This window comes from Pinus tabuliformis, chromosome 5_1 (assembly GCF_031772625.1).
Source record: "Pinus tabuliformis cultivar Carrire ecotype Pingquan chromosome 5_1, CPIR1, whole genome shotgun sequence".
Lineage (NCBI taxonomy): Eukaryota > Viridiplantae > Streptophyta > Pinopsida > Pinales > Pinaceae > Pinus > Pinus tabuliformis.
The window spans coordinates 214,428,216-214,443,345 of record NC_142305.1 but is presented as its reverse complement, the minus strand read 5'-3'; the positions used below and the strand labels follow the sequence as shown (position 1 = coordinate 214,443,345).

General features: G+C 36.1%; 1 protein-coding gene across 1 annotated transcript in view; it reads left to right on the top strand.

Annotated features, from left to right (window-relative positions):
• The first annotated feature begins 267 nt into the window (after positions 1 to 267).
• Positions 268 to 15,130, top strand: part of LOC149164160 (DNA-directed RNA polymerases II, IV and V subunit 8B-like) — a 205,398-nt gene continuing 190,535 nt past the window's right edge. The window contains exon 1 of the mRNA XM_089431974.1: positions 268 to 424. The gene's annotated coding sequence lies outside the window, so the exon portion shown is untranslated. The remainder of the gene's footprint in view (positions 425 to 15,130) is intronic.

The following is a 15,130-nucleotide window of genomic DNA, read 5'->3' as shown; positions in this document are numbered from 1 at the left end:
AAATTCAAAAAATTTCTACATATTTTGAAATAACATCATAAAATTACAGATAACTCGCACACTGAAATTATTTCAACAAAATATAGACTAATAACCCTAAGTCTGGAGGGTTTCTCAACAAAATATAGGCTAATAAGCTCCTAGTCTTCTAGGGTTTCTATATGTTTGGTAAAAAAACACATTTCATAGGAAAAGGGCCATTTAAACTAAATGAATGGCATTGTCGAAAATATGAAAATGACTAATAAGCCGCATAATTTAATTTAATTAATCATAATATCTGGATATGTTTTTCGTTGAAATCTACTTTATCCAATGTGAGGGCATTTCACACCGAAAAGAATGCACGAGGATTGATTTACCACGGAAGGAGGTTGAAGAGAAAAAATCGCTGGTAATCTCGGTCGCGTTTCTCGGTTTTCTGGTAAGTGGGTATTCATCTCTCCCTCACTTCGCTCAATATGGCGTCATGGCATAGGATTTTTAGCATCGATATGGCATTTGCTTAATTTGAAGTAATGTTTATCTTAACAGATGGGTTGTACTATGTTTTATTGCATGTTGAATGTTGTTATGGCTTTTCAAGAAATGAAATGGATCTTTATGAACTTTGTGCTTTTAACCGATCGCTAAAGGCTCTAAATTTGAGTCTATGTTTCGAACTTTTTCCAAAATTTCAGCACGAATCAGTTACTAATGCCGTAGTCTAACGAGGATATAATTTTGCATTGAAAATGTTGGTAATTTTGATAAGTTTTCTTGAGAAGATTTCGCAGAATTTTTTCGAAATATAGGTTAAGTTAAAACTTAGGCTGAATCTATTTCCATTAAAATCATTTAAACACTAAAAACATTAATAACGGTGTTAGCAATTGCGAAGAGCAATTGAGAAGAGGGAAGATTTAGAGGACAGAGTAGCAGCATCTGCCGATTTCCTTAGCCATTACTAAGCAGCCCTAAGCAGCCCTAGTTCATGGTCATAAAGAAATTTATCTTAGGTTGGGATCTATATCAAGTTTAATGGGACAACTACTCGAGCAGTGGTTATTAACTAGATAACGGCTATGAGCGGCCATTCCAGCATAGTGGTTCTGTACCTATCTTACCAGAAACCTGATAAAAAAAACCTGATCAAGAGACTCATTTCGTGTTCCATTCTGTCGCCATTCCTGTCTTGACACTGCATTAGTATATTACTAATACTCTGGGGTATTTCACGTTACTTATCCTCCAAAACCCTCGAGCCCCATTTCTTGTTCTATTCCCATTTCTTTCTTATTTCAGTTTCTGTGTGTCATTCCTGTTAACATAGGTTTGTACCAAAGCCTGGTCATGTTTGTTGTAATTCACTTCCTACCACATTCTAGGTTTCCCTTAGAGTTGCCATCAAAGTTTTTATTTAAAAGGAGGAAGATCTAATCTCTCCCTTTTTCAGACATGTGATTATCCTCTTGCTTTTAAATTAATCAAAGTCCAGTGGGTTATCTAAAATTTAAATCGCAATTCCTAAGAATGTCTCTTCTACGTTTTCTCTTTAGACCTCCTCTGAGCCAGTTCTCTTTCCATGCAAGGTTCCTTTGTTTTAAGGCTTAAATCTCATTCCAATCATGTCTGTTCTATTTAAGACTTCCTTATACCTCGGATTCCAAATGTGCTAACATAAAAACATGGCGTCACAACTCCAAATTTTGTAAGGGTGTACTTCTTTAAACTTTTGTCTCGTTATCCTTTTCCATTTATTAAATTTCTTTATAAGTCCATATGTAGACTTATTGTTCCTTGCACAGATTTCCATGCCAAGACAGATTTTTGTCCTCACTTGTCTGATGTACCAACATCGATAAAATGGCTAAATAGTGACTCCTTTTCAATGCATCATCTCCTCTAAAGATGTGATTTTTTTTGCAGCCAAGCAATAGTAGTATCACATAGGAACAAGCGACATGTTTAAAAACAATGCAATATCTATATCAAAGATTTGCAACCAGAGTAGATGGAGGGTTGACCGACTTCTTCTTTCTCTTCATAATGCATTTTTGTAAAACATTGAAGTTCTCGATAGCTGCCCATTCCCGCATTCACGGCACATTCCCGCATTCACGGATGGTACCTAGTGCAAACCTGTTTTTGTTGTTTATGACCTTGACCCCTATGTCCCCTAACCTAGTGGGAACATCAAGTAAGGGATGCAACATAGGTAGCGCAAATCTGCTGGTGTTAATCATGACTCCTAACTTGGCGGGAACATCAAGTAAGGCATGCAGCACAGGAAGCCAGTGTGGAGAAGGGGAAACTACCCTTAGACCTTCTGCATCAAGTCCATAGCGCTTAACCACTCGGGCCAACCCACTGAACTAATCAATCATTTGGCCTATTTAGATCAATGTTCTAATTGTAACATCATCATGACCTATTTATATAAATGTGCTAATTGTAACATCATCATGTAGCACAAACCTACTGGTGTTAATTATGACTCCTAACTTTTGTAACATCATCACGTAGCACAAACCTACTGGTGTAATAATGACTCCTAACTTGGTGGGATTGGCAACATCAAGTAAGGCATGCAACACAGGCAGCCAATGTGGAGAAGGGGAAACTTTTAACTACCATTAGACCTTTTGCATCAAGTCCATGCTACCATAGCACTTAACCGCTTGGGCCAGCCCACTGAACTAATCAATCATTTGGCCTATTTAGATCAATGTTGTAATTGTAACATCGTCATGACCTATTTAGATCAATGTGCTAATTGTAACATCATCCTGACATATAACTTTAGGAAAATTTAGGGACAAAAAATCCTCTAACATTTTCTCATGTTCTAAATCTCCAGCTCTGAAACATGGACCAAAAGACCCTGGTAACCAACCTCAACGATTGCCATAGTTATGGACTAAAACATCCTAATGGTGCAATTACTATTTGTCAATCTGATTGGGTATGGGTATGCTGTTGCGATAGTCTCTATTTCTCTAGGGTAGTGCTTTATGTATAAGGCTTACTGTGATTCTTCTACTTTTCATATAAACATATCGAAACTCGAAAAGAAAGTGTTAGCCACAAGTTGGCCATCATGTCATAATCTGTCTCGTCTTTTTTTATCTTTAATGACATGTGGTTGATGGCAGTCTTATTATGGAAATTTGTTTTTTCTTTTACAGAAACGAAATAACACATTCATTATTAAATAGTCACAAATTGTACATTGTCTTGACTATAACTGAAAGGTGTGCCGATCCGCGTTTTGAGTATTGGCTTAGCAATAGTAAATGAGCAAAAATTATTGCTATGAACCAATAGCATAGCCATGATTTTTTTTTTATTCACCTCTACATTATGCTTTTATGTTTTGTTTCTGCATAAAATCTCCAAAATTGGGAGCTGTTTTGCTTCCTCTTTTATACAAAACTTATGATCTTAATCATTATATATCCCATGACTTTTATTTTTTACTTTGCTAGAGATGAATGCCATGGTTCTCACTCTATATATGACAATTTTTTTTGGAAGTTGAATGTTGAGAATCCAATGTCATATATTTATATATATGGCAATTTCTTTTTCGAAAGTCGAATGTTGAGAATCCAATATTACATATATGACAATTTTTTTTCAAAAATCGAATGTTGAGAATCCAATGTCATATATATGACAATTTTTTTTTCAAAAGTTGAATGTGGAGAATCCAATGTCTATATATACTAGTGCAACCATCTAAATCAAATGATTGGTAAATGCCAATAGGCATCAAAACGCTCACCTCAGGATACATCTCACATTGCTAAGATTAAAAAAACAACAAAAATTAACTCAGTTATAACTTAATATTATTAATTATAAAAATAATTGATATATGAGTTAAACATATATACATTTAAAAGAACATGTATGATGTAACAAGATCCTTAAAGATTCACTTCCACTCTACCATGGAGATTCTTACCTTGTAAATAGACTTTGTTACAATACCATCGTTTGTCAATACCACATGCCCAAAAAAACATATTATTATTATTATCCAATTTTAAGGTCACAGCCAAGGTAGACACCAAATTGGTGTATGAGACCCCCTCCGTGCAACGATTTGACAGCTAAGTCTATAAGGCATAGATACTCTACCCCCATCTGATTTTTGAACCCGTGATCTCTTAGGAAGAAACACATGCTCTAACCATTAGGCCCTCTCAAGCTGTACTTCACGGTCAAACTATTTTATATATGTTTTGTCAATTGGGGTTATCTTGGGTGGTTAGGCAGAATGGTTGTTATCTCTTTCACAAAGGTTCAATTCCCAGTGAGTGACGTGATGATGAGAAATATTGTTGTAATGGCTACGTGCCTATGAATATTGTTGTATTGACCCGCACTCGAGAGAGGATGATTTCATTTGATTTTGTCTTGCTTTTTTTTAATTATAATTTCTTAATATATCTTTTATTTTAATTTACACCATTTTTTTAATTAAATTGAAAAACAAAAAGGGAATAACTACCTTTGAGATAAATCCCAAACCTTTATCTTGACTAATACTAAAATATTTCATGGATATTTTGTAGAGGCTAAATCCTTGCCATCCACCTATTATTTGTTGATAATTAAATTAAAATTATGGAAGCCCTATTCCAAAATAGCACGCCTATTGACGGAATGACAATTTTTTTCAAAAGTTGAATGTTGAGAATCTAATGTCTATACTTTATCTTGTCAACATTTACGTTGATATATGCAATGTTAAAAAGAAGTTAAAAATATTCTAAAGAAATTAAAAAGATTTAGTGCCTAGGCCAAGGTCATGACCAAAAGAGTTTTATATATTTTACTAAGAAGCCATAAAGGAACTTGGCTCACCCTCGATGTTTTGAGAAATGTAACTAGTTTCGGTCGTCATAATTGTTGTACTCATTTCAATATGTAAACTATGTAACAAACAAGAAAAGAAAAGAAAAAATATTATTTTTAAAACATGGGTTTCATGTTTGTTGACCACACTTTGTCAACAATCCAAGGAAGCAGAATGCAAAGACATGAATAAATTTTTTCAAAGTTCAAAGTCATCAACCAACACAATTTTATCATTGTAAACCCAATTTTTGCAAGTTGTATTGTAAATGATGCTAGTATGACCGTTTAATTATGTAACAACACCTAGGTAAGCCTCTGACCTCACTGAATTATGTGTGTTTGTAAACCCGGATAATTGACATAGTTTCTCTTCCAGCTTAAACCCCAAAGCTAGGGTGGAATTCTTTGACAAAGGATTTAGGTGAGTCCTAGTGTTATATCGAGTCTTTTAAAAAATGTGTTTGAGAATAATTTAAGCACATTTGGCCAAATTATTTTATTACAAACCACTTGGTCTATTCTAGATCATTCTATGTTGCAGAATTGGATAAATTATTGAGGGTATGAGTCTAAATGTGTTTTACCCTTTCAAGGGTTGATATTGTAATAATTCAATGTGAAGAATATTTTAGTGCATGGTCCCTCGTATTTAGATACCATGGCTAAAATATTTGAGGGTGGAAAAGTTATTAGTCCCCTCTAGTGTCAATTAATTAATTTTTCTAGCTTAAATAAATAAAAATACTAAGCCAAAAAATTAATTAATTCAAGTAAAAAATAATTATAGAGAAATTAATTCATCTCCAAGTGGAAAATAATTAAAAAATCGTAGGCCAAAGAAAAGTCAATTTTTGGAGGTCCCCCACCAAGCGAAAATTGGATATTTTAAAAAAATGAGCCTTTAGACTTTGGTGGTGTTGTACTGTACAACAACCCCCCCATTTGTAAAAATTTGTATTAAAAACTTTAAATAGAAATGGGTCCCTTTTTAAGACTTAGTTGAAATTCAACGACTCAATAAAAATCGCTTGCCTAAAATTAATCATGACACATGGAAATCCTTATCAAAAGGTCCGATGCGATAGAACTAATATCCAAAACATTTTGTTAAAATGTAATATAATATGAGATATCCTTCTTTGAGAAGCCCTCATAAGCAAATTTCCAATGCGATAATACGATCGGAGATCGCATATCGCAAAATTAAACAAGGATGCATCCCAGATGGTTTATACTAAACCTCCGATCTAATAACGTAATCGCAATCGGCGATCGCACATATCACATGACACATAGCGAAAGCCCTTTCGAATTCCCCGATTGTGATATCATAAAGTAAGGCGCGCGTTTCAAGAAAAGACCGTCAAAAGGTATTATTAGTAGGCATAAATCTTAAAAGGAATAATAAATGAAAAAGCAATAAATCAAACGGTCCGCTAATTATTCCTCCGCCTTATTATATTCTTTACCTTTATCGCAATCGGGGCTATCAGCCCAAAATGTTAAGCCTGACCGATGAACCTCCCGATTGCGATTTATCGCTGATCGCTGAGCGGAAGATCAAAAGATACATTTTAAAGGACCATCAAGCATATGTGCGATGCGACAGATAATTATTACATTTATTAACTATGATTGGCGGTTATGGAGGTCATTAATTTTGCAGTTAAGGGTGAATCCTTCGAGGATTTCACCTGTGGTAATACTTAATTACATTTGGTTTATCATGCGTAAATTACCATAACTCTTTTCATTTCATATTAGCTTTGAGCAGGTATATTTCTCTGTTACGTTTTTCATTGTTTGTGCAGAGCTACTTTGAGCTGATGAATCTAGAGAAAATGGGAAAGAAGGTGAAGAAACCCAAGGCCCCTGTTGTAGCCAAAGATGAACCAAATAAGAAAGGATTGATATCTGATACTACCTGCCTTGGTTTAGGCAAAGCATCCTGGGAGAGTATCTACAATTTGCTGGAAGTAGAGGAGCCTGAAGAACTCGAAGAAGAAGCAACAACAGATTCCAAGAGCAAATCAGAGAATACTCTTAAGGAATTGAACTGTTCATATCTACATAGAATAGCAGCTTGTGCCAAGGTTTTACCCTATAATGATGTGGTCAAGTGGATTGTTGAAAGAATTGCGACCACAGACAGGACATTCTCTACAGTTGATGGAAAAGTGTTCGGGTCGTTTAGCATAGAGGATTTTAGATAAATGTACCATTTACCTCAGCCGGAGAAGCAGTATAACAAAGCATTTTTGGAGGTTTTTGCCAAGGAGAACGACATTGAATATGACCCTATTAGACAATAGAGACATTTTTCGACCAAACACAAGCACGAGACATCGGGTATGTACTATGTAGATTCATTGGCTTCTCCTTATTGTTATGCTAGTGCAATGATGTGCAGACTCTTCGGAGTCCATGATTTTGCTAAATTCTCTATAGATATGGTCCCATTAATGGAGGCTGCAATTAATGGTTATATCATGGACTGGGCAAACATTCTGTCTGATAAAATGGCCATCGAGATACTTGAATATAGAAAAAATAGGTTTGTGTCTACCCGGGTGATACCTCCCTTTTACATGAGTGCCTATATCATGGACACTATCTGTTTTAATTCCGAATACCCCGTTCTTGGATGGAAATGGACTCTGCAAGATCCCAATCCCATTCACATCTATCATAAGGAGCTATGGAAAGCCCATTATAAGAATCATCTGTATAGAATTTGTCATGGTTTTATTCTTCCTGTGTATTATGCCATATTCAATAAGCCTGCTCCTAGGTTATCTGAGGAAGCATCAGTCGACCTAACTGCAATTGGCAGTTGGTTTGGAGAAGAAAGATTCACCTATATAAGACTTTTTTCGGCAGCCTTGCCAACCCTCATGTTCTTCCTCTGTACATCCCTGATAAACTATTGGCCAGAGAATTAGCACATCAAATAATAGTTGAAGGGATGTCAAGGACCCTTAGAGACTCTAAAAAGCAAATGTGGCTGACATTTCCCCTTCGATGTGGAGCTTTTACCTTGCATGATTTTAAACATGCAGAGAAGGAGGCCGAGAAAATAAAGTTGTTAAAACTTGCCACTATCCCAAAAAGGTAGTACGATCCTAGAAAGGTTGCCTACAATGTTACCTCTCAGGCTAAAATCGCCAAATTTGATCATGAGGAGGATAGCTTCGATGACTTGTTTGTTTCTTCAGAAGTATTTTCTCAAGTCAAACATATGGCCAAAATCAAATTGGGAGCAGGACTAGAGGAATTCTATAAGCTCAGGGCGCAGAGATTGGAAACACTTCCTCTAGACTTATTAAATATAACTTCTATGGTACAACCACAAGGCCACAGTGACAAGGAAATTACTAAGCAGACTCCTGAAATTGAAAAGATTTCTGAGAAGGAGAAGACACCAGAAAAGGAGCAGAAGTAGGTAACAACTAGCGAACCCCTTGATACAGATATTAATATTGATCCCAAGTTAATCAAGGAATGGGAATAGTTTGATTCAATCATCAGTAATCCCAAGAAAACCCAAGGGTTCACTACACCAGAAGTGTCTACAGCGCAGAAATCAGTAGTCAACACAGTTCCGATTGTTGGAACAAGCGGCCCACCCAAGTTCCAGAAAGACATAGAGATTATCCCTGAAAATCCCACTGAGGAGATTGTACTACAAATTGAAGAAATACCACCACTGGATGTCTTCTACAGTCCTAAGCATAGGGTTGTAGTCAAAAGACAGAGGAAGAAGAGGAAAATTGATCACAGTCCTCTTTTCACTCCTCAGGTAGAAATGATGAACGTGGTATGGAGAGAAGAGGTAAATTCCTCAGAAGATTTAACAAAACTGTCACAATATGCTGGAGCTTATACAATAGTGACAATGGATAAGGCTTCAGAGGTTAGCCATCTGTTGAAGGAAAAGACTAGGCAATCATTCAGCTAGAGGCACAATCGACAGAATGACAACAAAAGATAGAGCAGCTTGAACAACAGTTGATAGAATAGAGGCAGCTTAATGAACAATTAAATGAGCAGTTAAAACATGAAAAGCAGAGGATTGATGAACATGCCATCCATAAACAACATGAGTTGTCTCAAGCATTGAGCAAACTACAACTATTGAGCGAGTAGGAGAAGAAATCAAAAGAAGAGCAAATTGTGCAAATGAAAGATCAGATAGAGCAATTCAAAGGATATCCCCAGGTAAATGAATTCAGAACTGAAGCCCTGGAAATAACCAAGGCTTTGTCCCGACAATTGGATATTCTATGTCATAATATATCATCCTTATGTGATATTTCTGCATCTATGATTGAAAAATCAGTGGATGCAAGGCTTGAATTAGATAAGGTAGATGAAAGATTAACTAATTTTCTATCATGGCAAGATTCAAAAGAGGGAAAAGCTGCCAATCTGCCAAGAATATAGGAGTCACATAAGGAAATCTTGTTTTCCTAATGGGAGTCCCAATTAATGAAAGCTGAGAGAGCTACATCCAGATGCAGAACAACAACAAATAATCTGATTGAATTAATCAACAATAGTTTGCATTTATCTAATCTAATTTCAGACTGCTCTCCAGGCCATTGTTTTACAAAACGGCTGAATCGACTCCGACTCGCCCGAGTCGAACCGAGTCAAAGGCCTGGGGAGTGACTTGGCCAGCTACCCGGTTCGGTTGACCGAGTCACATATGACTCGGCCGAGTCATATGTGACTCGGTCAACCCGGCCGAGTCACTCCCCAAATCACAATATAAGTGTTATTACTGAAGGTGAAGATTTGCTGAAGGTGTATAGTGTTATTACTGTTGCCAAAGTTTCACGGTCATAGTCACATATCAAAGTAAAGGTTGTCTCGTTGTCAATACTAATAGGTCACTGTCTCACAATATAGAAGTCACTGGTGTCAAATTTCAATAGGGTGACTGCTAGTGCTAATGCTGTCACATACCAAGGGCATTGTGATGTCATGTAGATCAATGGTATTGTCTAGAGGTAATGTCAACATGAACATCCAGTCATACATCCATGCAATGCATCTATATCATGTCAACTTTATTATATACTACCATACTATTGATAGTGTCATTGTCACTGTACTCAGAACTTACTCCTGTAGAGTTGTAGTGACTGTGAAACCAGGGTATTGATAGTGACTACGGTAGAGTCAATATTTAGACCTAAACCTTCACATGTGATGGATCAAAAGTTACAGAAGAGAAGGCTGCATCTTCTGTCTATCACAGTATGGACAATAATGTTTATGAAAATACTCATATCAACAATACAAACCCTTTCAAAAATTTTGATCAAGGATCCAAAGATCAATGCACATGTATGTGCTCCACCACCATACTGTTACCAAAACTTCTTCAATCACCTTAATGCTGCAAACAATAGGACTGGTTAATTGTGTAACTTTTACATGCTGCTGTAGGATGAAGAGTCACCAACAAAACTGTTAATGCAAACATTGTCATAACCTCAACAGAACTCATACTTAGCATGTGCAATGAACATGGAGATTCAAGCATTTTATGTGACTGCTCAAGATTATAGTTCCAGGTAGCTTCAATGGAGCCACAGATACTTCATAATACATATGTGGTCTAGAAGAAAGGGCCAAGCACCTTCAATAAATTCCAAAACTGTCTTCACCCACTGTGTGTTTGGAAACATGAATGAAAATCTTTAAAATTATGTTTAAAATATTTAAAATTATGTTTTTTAATAAAAAAATAAATATTTAATGTATTTTTTACAACGACCGAGTCATTGAAATCGAGCCGGCCGAGTCATTACTGAGTCGGAGTCGGAGTCGGAGTTGATCCTCGGCCGAGTCGGAGTTGTAAAACATTGCTCCAGGCAAACTCCCAAAAGTAAAATTGTTAGAACAAAAGTGGAAACAAGAGCTGACGCAAAGGGAAAAATTGATCGGAGGCATTCAAAGCCTAACATGGGAAATGTTCTGGTTTTTCCTTGTTAAACCACACAGTTAGCAAATGGCGATGAAGTGTCTCACGGATGCGATCAACTGCATGATCCCCGAACTTGTCGATGCCACCTATACAGCTCAGTTACACTCTCGGATGAGTCAGCCACCAGAAATCTAGCCAATGCTTGCCATTTGTCAACTGCAGTCACAAGAAGATAAGCCGATACAGTGAATCCATTCGACCGCCACAGCACTGCTATTTTCAGAATAAATCCCAGATTTCTATGTTTTTTGTTATACTAATGCATAGCGACTTTCTTTCATAGTTTGTTATTATTTGTAGTATTTAAAGACCCTTTCATGTTTTTAGAAGGGGTCCGCAATTTTGTATTAAGACTTAAATTGGAGGTTGCACTACTGTACTTCCGATATATATTTTTTATAAAAGACTGGACCAGAATTCTGAATTTTGACAAAGAAAGTTTTTATGAGATTTTCACTTTTGCATCCTGTGAAAGTATTCCCAAATTAGAAGGCAGAATTTGAATGTGATTTACATCAGAGGAGATCCAAATGCATACGGTACTATTATCTATGTTTTCGCTTTATTTCTCTATGTGAATTAACATTTATCAACTTTGCTATTATTGATATGTATATGTTTCTAAAACAATTCTTTAACTTGTCACTTTTGAATGTTTCAGAGTTGTCATCTTTTAAATATATATGTCAGTGATATATTATGATCAATGCAATAATGTTTTAATTATTACTTTGTTTAATTAATTAAACAAAGTAATCATCATATGAATGCATATTTCTATGTTATGAATAAGTCATCTTTATGTTTATTTGTTAATAGAAACAATCAAGAATCGCATTGTTAGAAGAACACCCAGGATAGATTAGTTATCTTTGTATATTTTTTGCACTTTAGAATAGAGCACTTATCACTCTCGTTATACATTACAAACCAATCACCCATCAACTCATATATCACTGGGAAACTGGTCCCATTACATCCAGTCGGAGCCACCACACCAAACGGAAAAGGAGCTGCTCTAAGGTCCGGACCGGGTGGTTTTCCCCGATGTTGATGCAGCGATTTTAGAGGCATCAACAGGTGGTTAAGTCAAAGTCAAAATTTTGAGGAAATTAATCCAAAATATTAGTTTTTGGATTAATTAAAAGTGGGTTTTAAAAACAAAATCTATTTTTTTTTTCTCAAAATTAAAAATTCGACAGTGGAGATTAAAAAATAATCAAGCTATATTCAACGGTCGAGATTATTTTGATAAGGATCAAACCAACTAGTCGTTATTTTCCACTTGGAGGGGTTTCTCTATATAAAAAAAGTCATTTTGTTTCTATTTGAATTTTGAATATTTTTGGATGATGTAAATCTTGAATGTTGGTATTGAGTTGCTGCTCTGCTAGGAACATTTTGTATCATAATAGAAATACTTTGGGATTCAATTCATGGTCTTTTTCTTTCGTTGAACTGTGGTATGTGTTAGCTATGTGTGATTCTATATTGTGCTAAACATTGCTAATAATTGTTATTTTATTTGTCAGTGATAAGAACATTCTATTGGTACATGCTATCTTAGGTGATCTGATTCACCATATGATCTAACAATTTTCTTGAGAATAGTATAGATATTTACAGGTACACTACCTGTTGGGCTCCAAGTTCACAGACTGTGTCGGGAAGAGCTGACTGTGTTTGGGCTTTGATATTTCTTTATGATATTTGATTTTACAGGAGGGTTTTAGCCAATATTTAATTTTTTGAAATATATTCATCCATTGTTATTTATCCAAAATTATTTCTCATTTTTTTTTTAAATTTGTAAATATTGTATATTTGTAAATAATTTGTAACTTATTTCTTACCGATCTGTTTTGTAGCACTTGGGGTTTTATATTTTGTATATATATTTGGGGTTTGGCATTTTTTGATTCATTTGTGCAGGTGGACTTCAGGTTGATCAAGAGAATTTTGCTGGGGCTTTGAGGCAGATCTAGGCCTAGGAAGGCGAGATCTAGCTTCCAATCATCGTCCAAGTTCAACATCCAACAATATTTGCAGTGATTTGTGGCAAATATGTGTTTTTTGCAGAGTTTTGAAATGTTTTAAGGCCTTTCGGCCTAGTCGTTTTCCTTCTTAGGTCTAGGAGCCTCCTAGGGCCCTCGACCTTCCCTTTTCCTAGGCCGCAAGCCCTTAAGGGCTAGTCGTGGCCCTTTACCCTAGCCGTCAGCCCTTCTAGGGCTTCTTTTCCCCCTTGGCCCCCCTCTAGGCCTCTCGTCTAGCCTCAAAAGGGCCTTGGCCCTCGTCCTTCCTCCTTACCATGGCCTCTAAGAGGCCTTTCTCCCTCTCGACCCTCCATTTGGCCTTAGCCGCAACACCTAAGGGGCTTTTGCCTTAGCCGAAGGCCCTCTAGGGGCTTGATGTCAGCCCTTGTGGGCTCATCTCTGCTCATTCATCTCTTTTCCAGCTTCATTTGTCCTATCTTTTCCCTTCTTTGGCCTCTAGCGTTGTCTTGTGCCTCTTCTGGCCCTAGTCTTAGGGTTTTCCTAGCCTTGAAGCCTTGTATTCAATCATCTCTGAATTCGATATTGTTTGAGTGGGCTAACATTGTGGTTTTGCAACAATATTAGAGCTAACTTGGTGGTTGCAGGTAGCCAAGCTCATTGGAAGTCAAACTAGCCTTCAACTAGGCCTTTAGGCCTCTTGGTTTGCCTCTCTTCCTCTCATTATCCTCTCTGTTTTGCTACAACCATTTTATTCAGTCATATAACTCTAATAAATCCATTAATATTAACCAAAGATCATCTAATAATCACTCAACTTGATTAGCTAATTGTTGGAGCATATTTGGCATTGATAAATTGACATCTTGTTGGCTTATGATGGACTGAATCATAAATTTTCTGAGTTATTACAAGTCTGATATATGTTATTTTGAGGTCTGGTCTGAATATTATATAGCTTCTAAGCAGTGTCATTATCAATTGGATATCATTGGAAATTTAATGCATTGATTTTTTAGGTTATATTTGATATCTTGCATTGTTTCTTGACTGCCGTTATAAAATTGCAGACCTCTAAAAACAAGATTGCAGCAGCGATAAATCACATTTTAGTCTCTAAAATTGGCTAAGGAATTTTTATAATTCATAATCATTTATGGTTGAAGTGATTTGGACTTAAAATTTGGTCATTGGCATCTATTTGCACTTTTGCATTCACACACATAAGTGCTCTAATCGAATTGATAAGTGTTAAATAAGATTGGCTAATTATTCTATATGACATTGTGATCTTGCTTCTCATTGCTATTTATTGGATAATTGGGTACATTGTTCATTGTTAAATTGGATATCTCTTGTGGATGCTATTGTACCTAATGAGCATATTGGTGATTCATTGATTATAATATTGAAGATTGCTAGTTGTCTTAAGCAATTATCTATTGGTAATATCGACAACACTTTCTGGCACCGTTTAGTTTGAGCACTTCCTTTTGTGGTTGAGATTGTTCATAATTGAAAATCATTATAATCAAGTACTTAATTTTTTTAATAATCTCACCTTAAGAGCACTCACATTTTGCACTTGCATCTTAGGATTAACCTCTTGCATTAATTAATTTACTTCCAAGCATAAGCTTGGTCGATAGAGATATAGGCCCACCTTTCTCATCTAGCTTGAGGAGTTTAACACCTCTTTAGTGGTTAACACGGTGACCTTGCAGTTGTCAGAGCCACAGTCTTTATAGTGCCGGAGGCATCGGGTGGTTAGAACCTAAGGGGAGGTATCATTAATCAAGCCTTAGCTTGCTTCCCCTTGGATTCTCTCTCACAACCTACTCTAGAGACTAGATTCAAAACAACTAAGAGGAAGGATACATTTAGAATAGGCATATAACTTAAAATAAACCAAGATTTTGCATCTCACCTAAATTGTAGGATTTGCATCTCATTTAGGATAGTGAAGCATCCTTAAGCAACAATTGTTCATCCGGTAACTTGGTAAATAATTTGTTTTAAGCAAGTAATTGACTCCATTAAGGCACTGGTCTTCCACGACAATCTCATTAAATCATTTAACTTGCTAATTCAACCAAGTTGCTAAGCCATTCAATCGTGTCTCCCGGACTTGTGTGACGCACTGGTTTCGGAAAATTAACGAGTTTGACAATTCGATACTAATTATTCAAACAGTGATATTTTAAAACATAATTTACCAATTTTATACACAGTACATACATGGCTTTCGCTTTTGAAGTCGATCCCGGGCTATCGTCGCTCCAAATTTGCTCCAGCT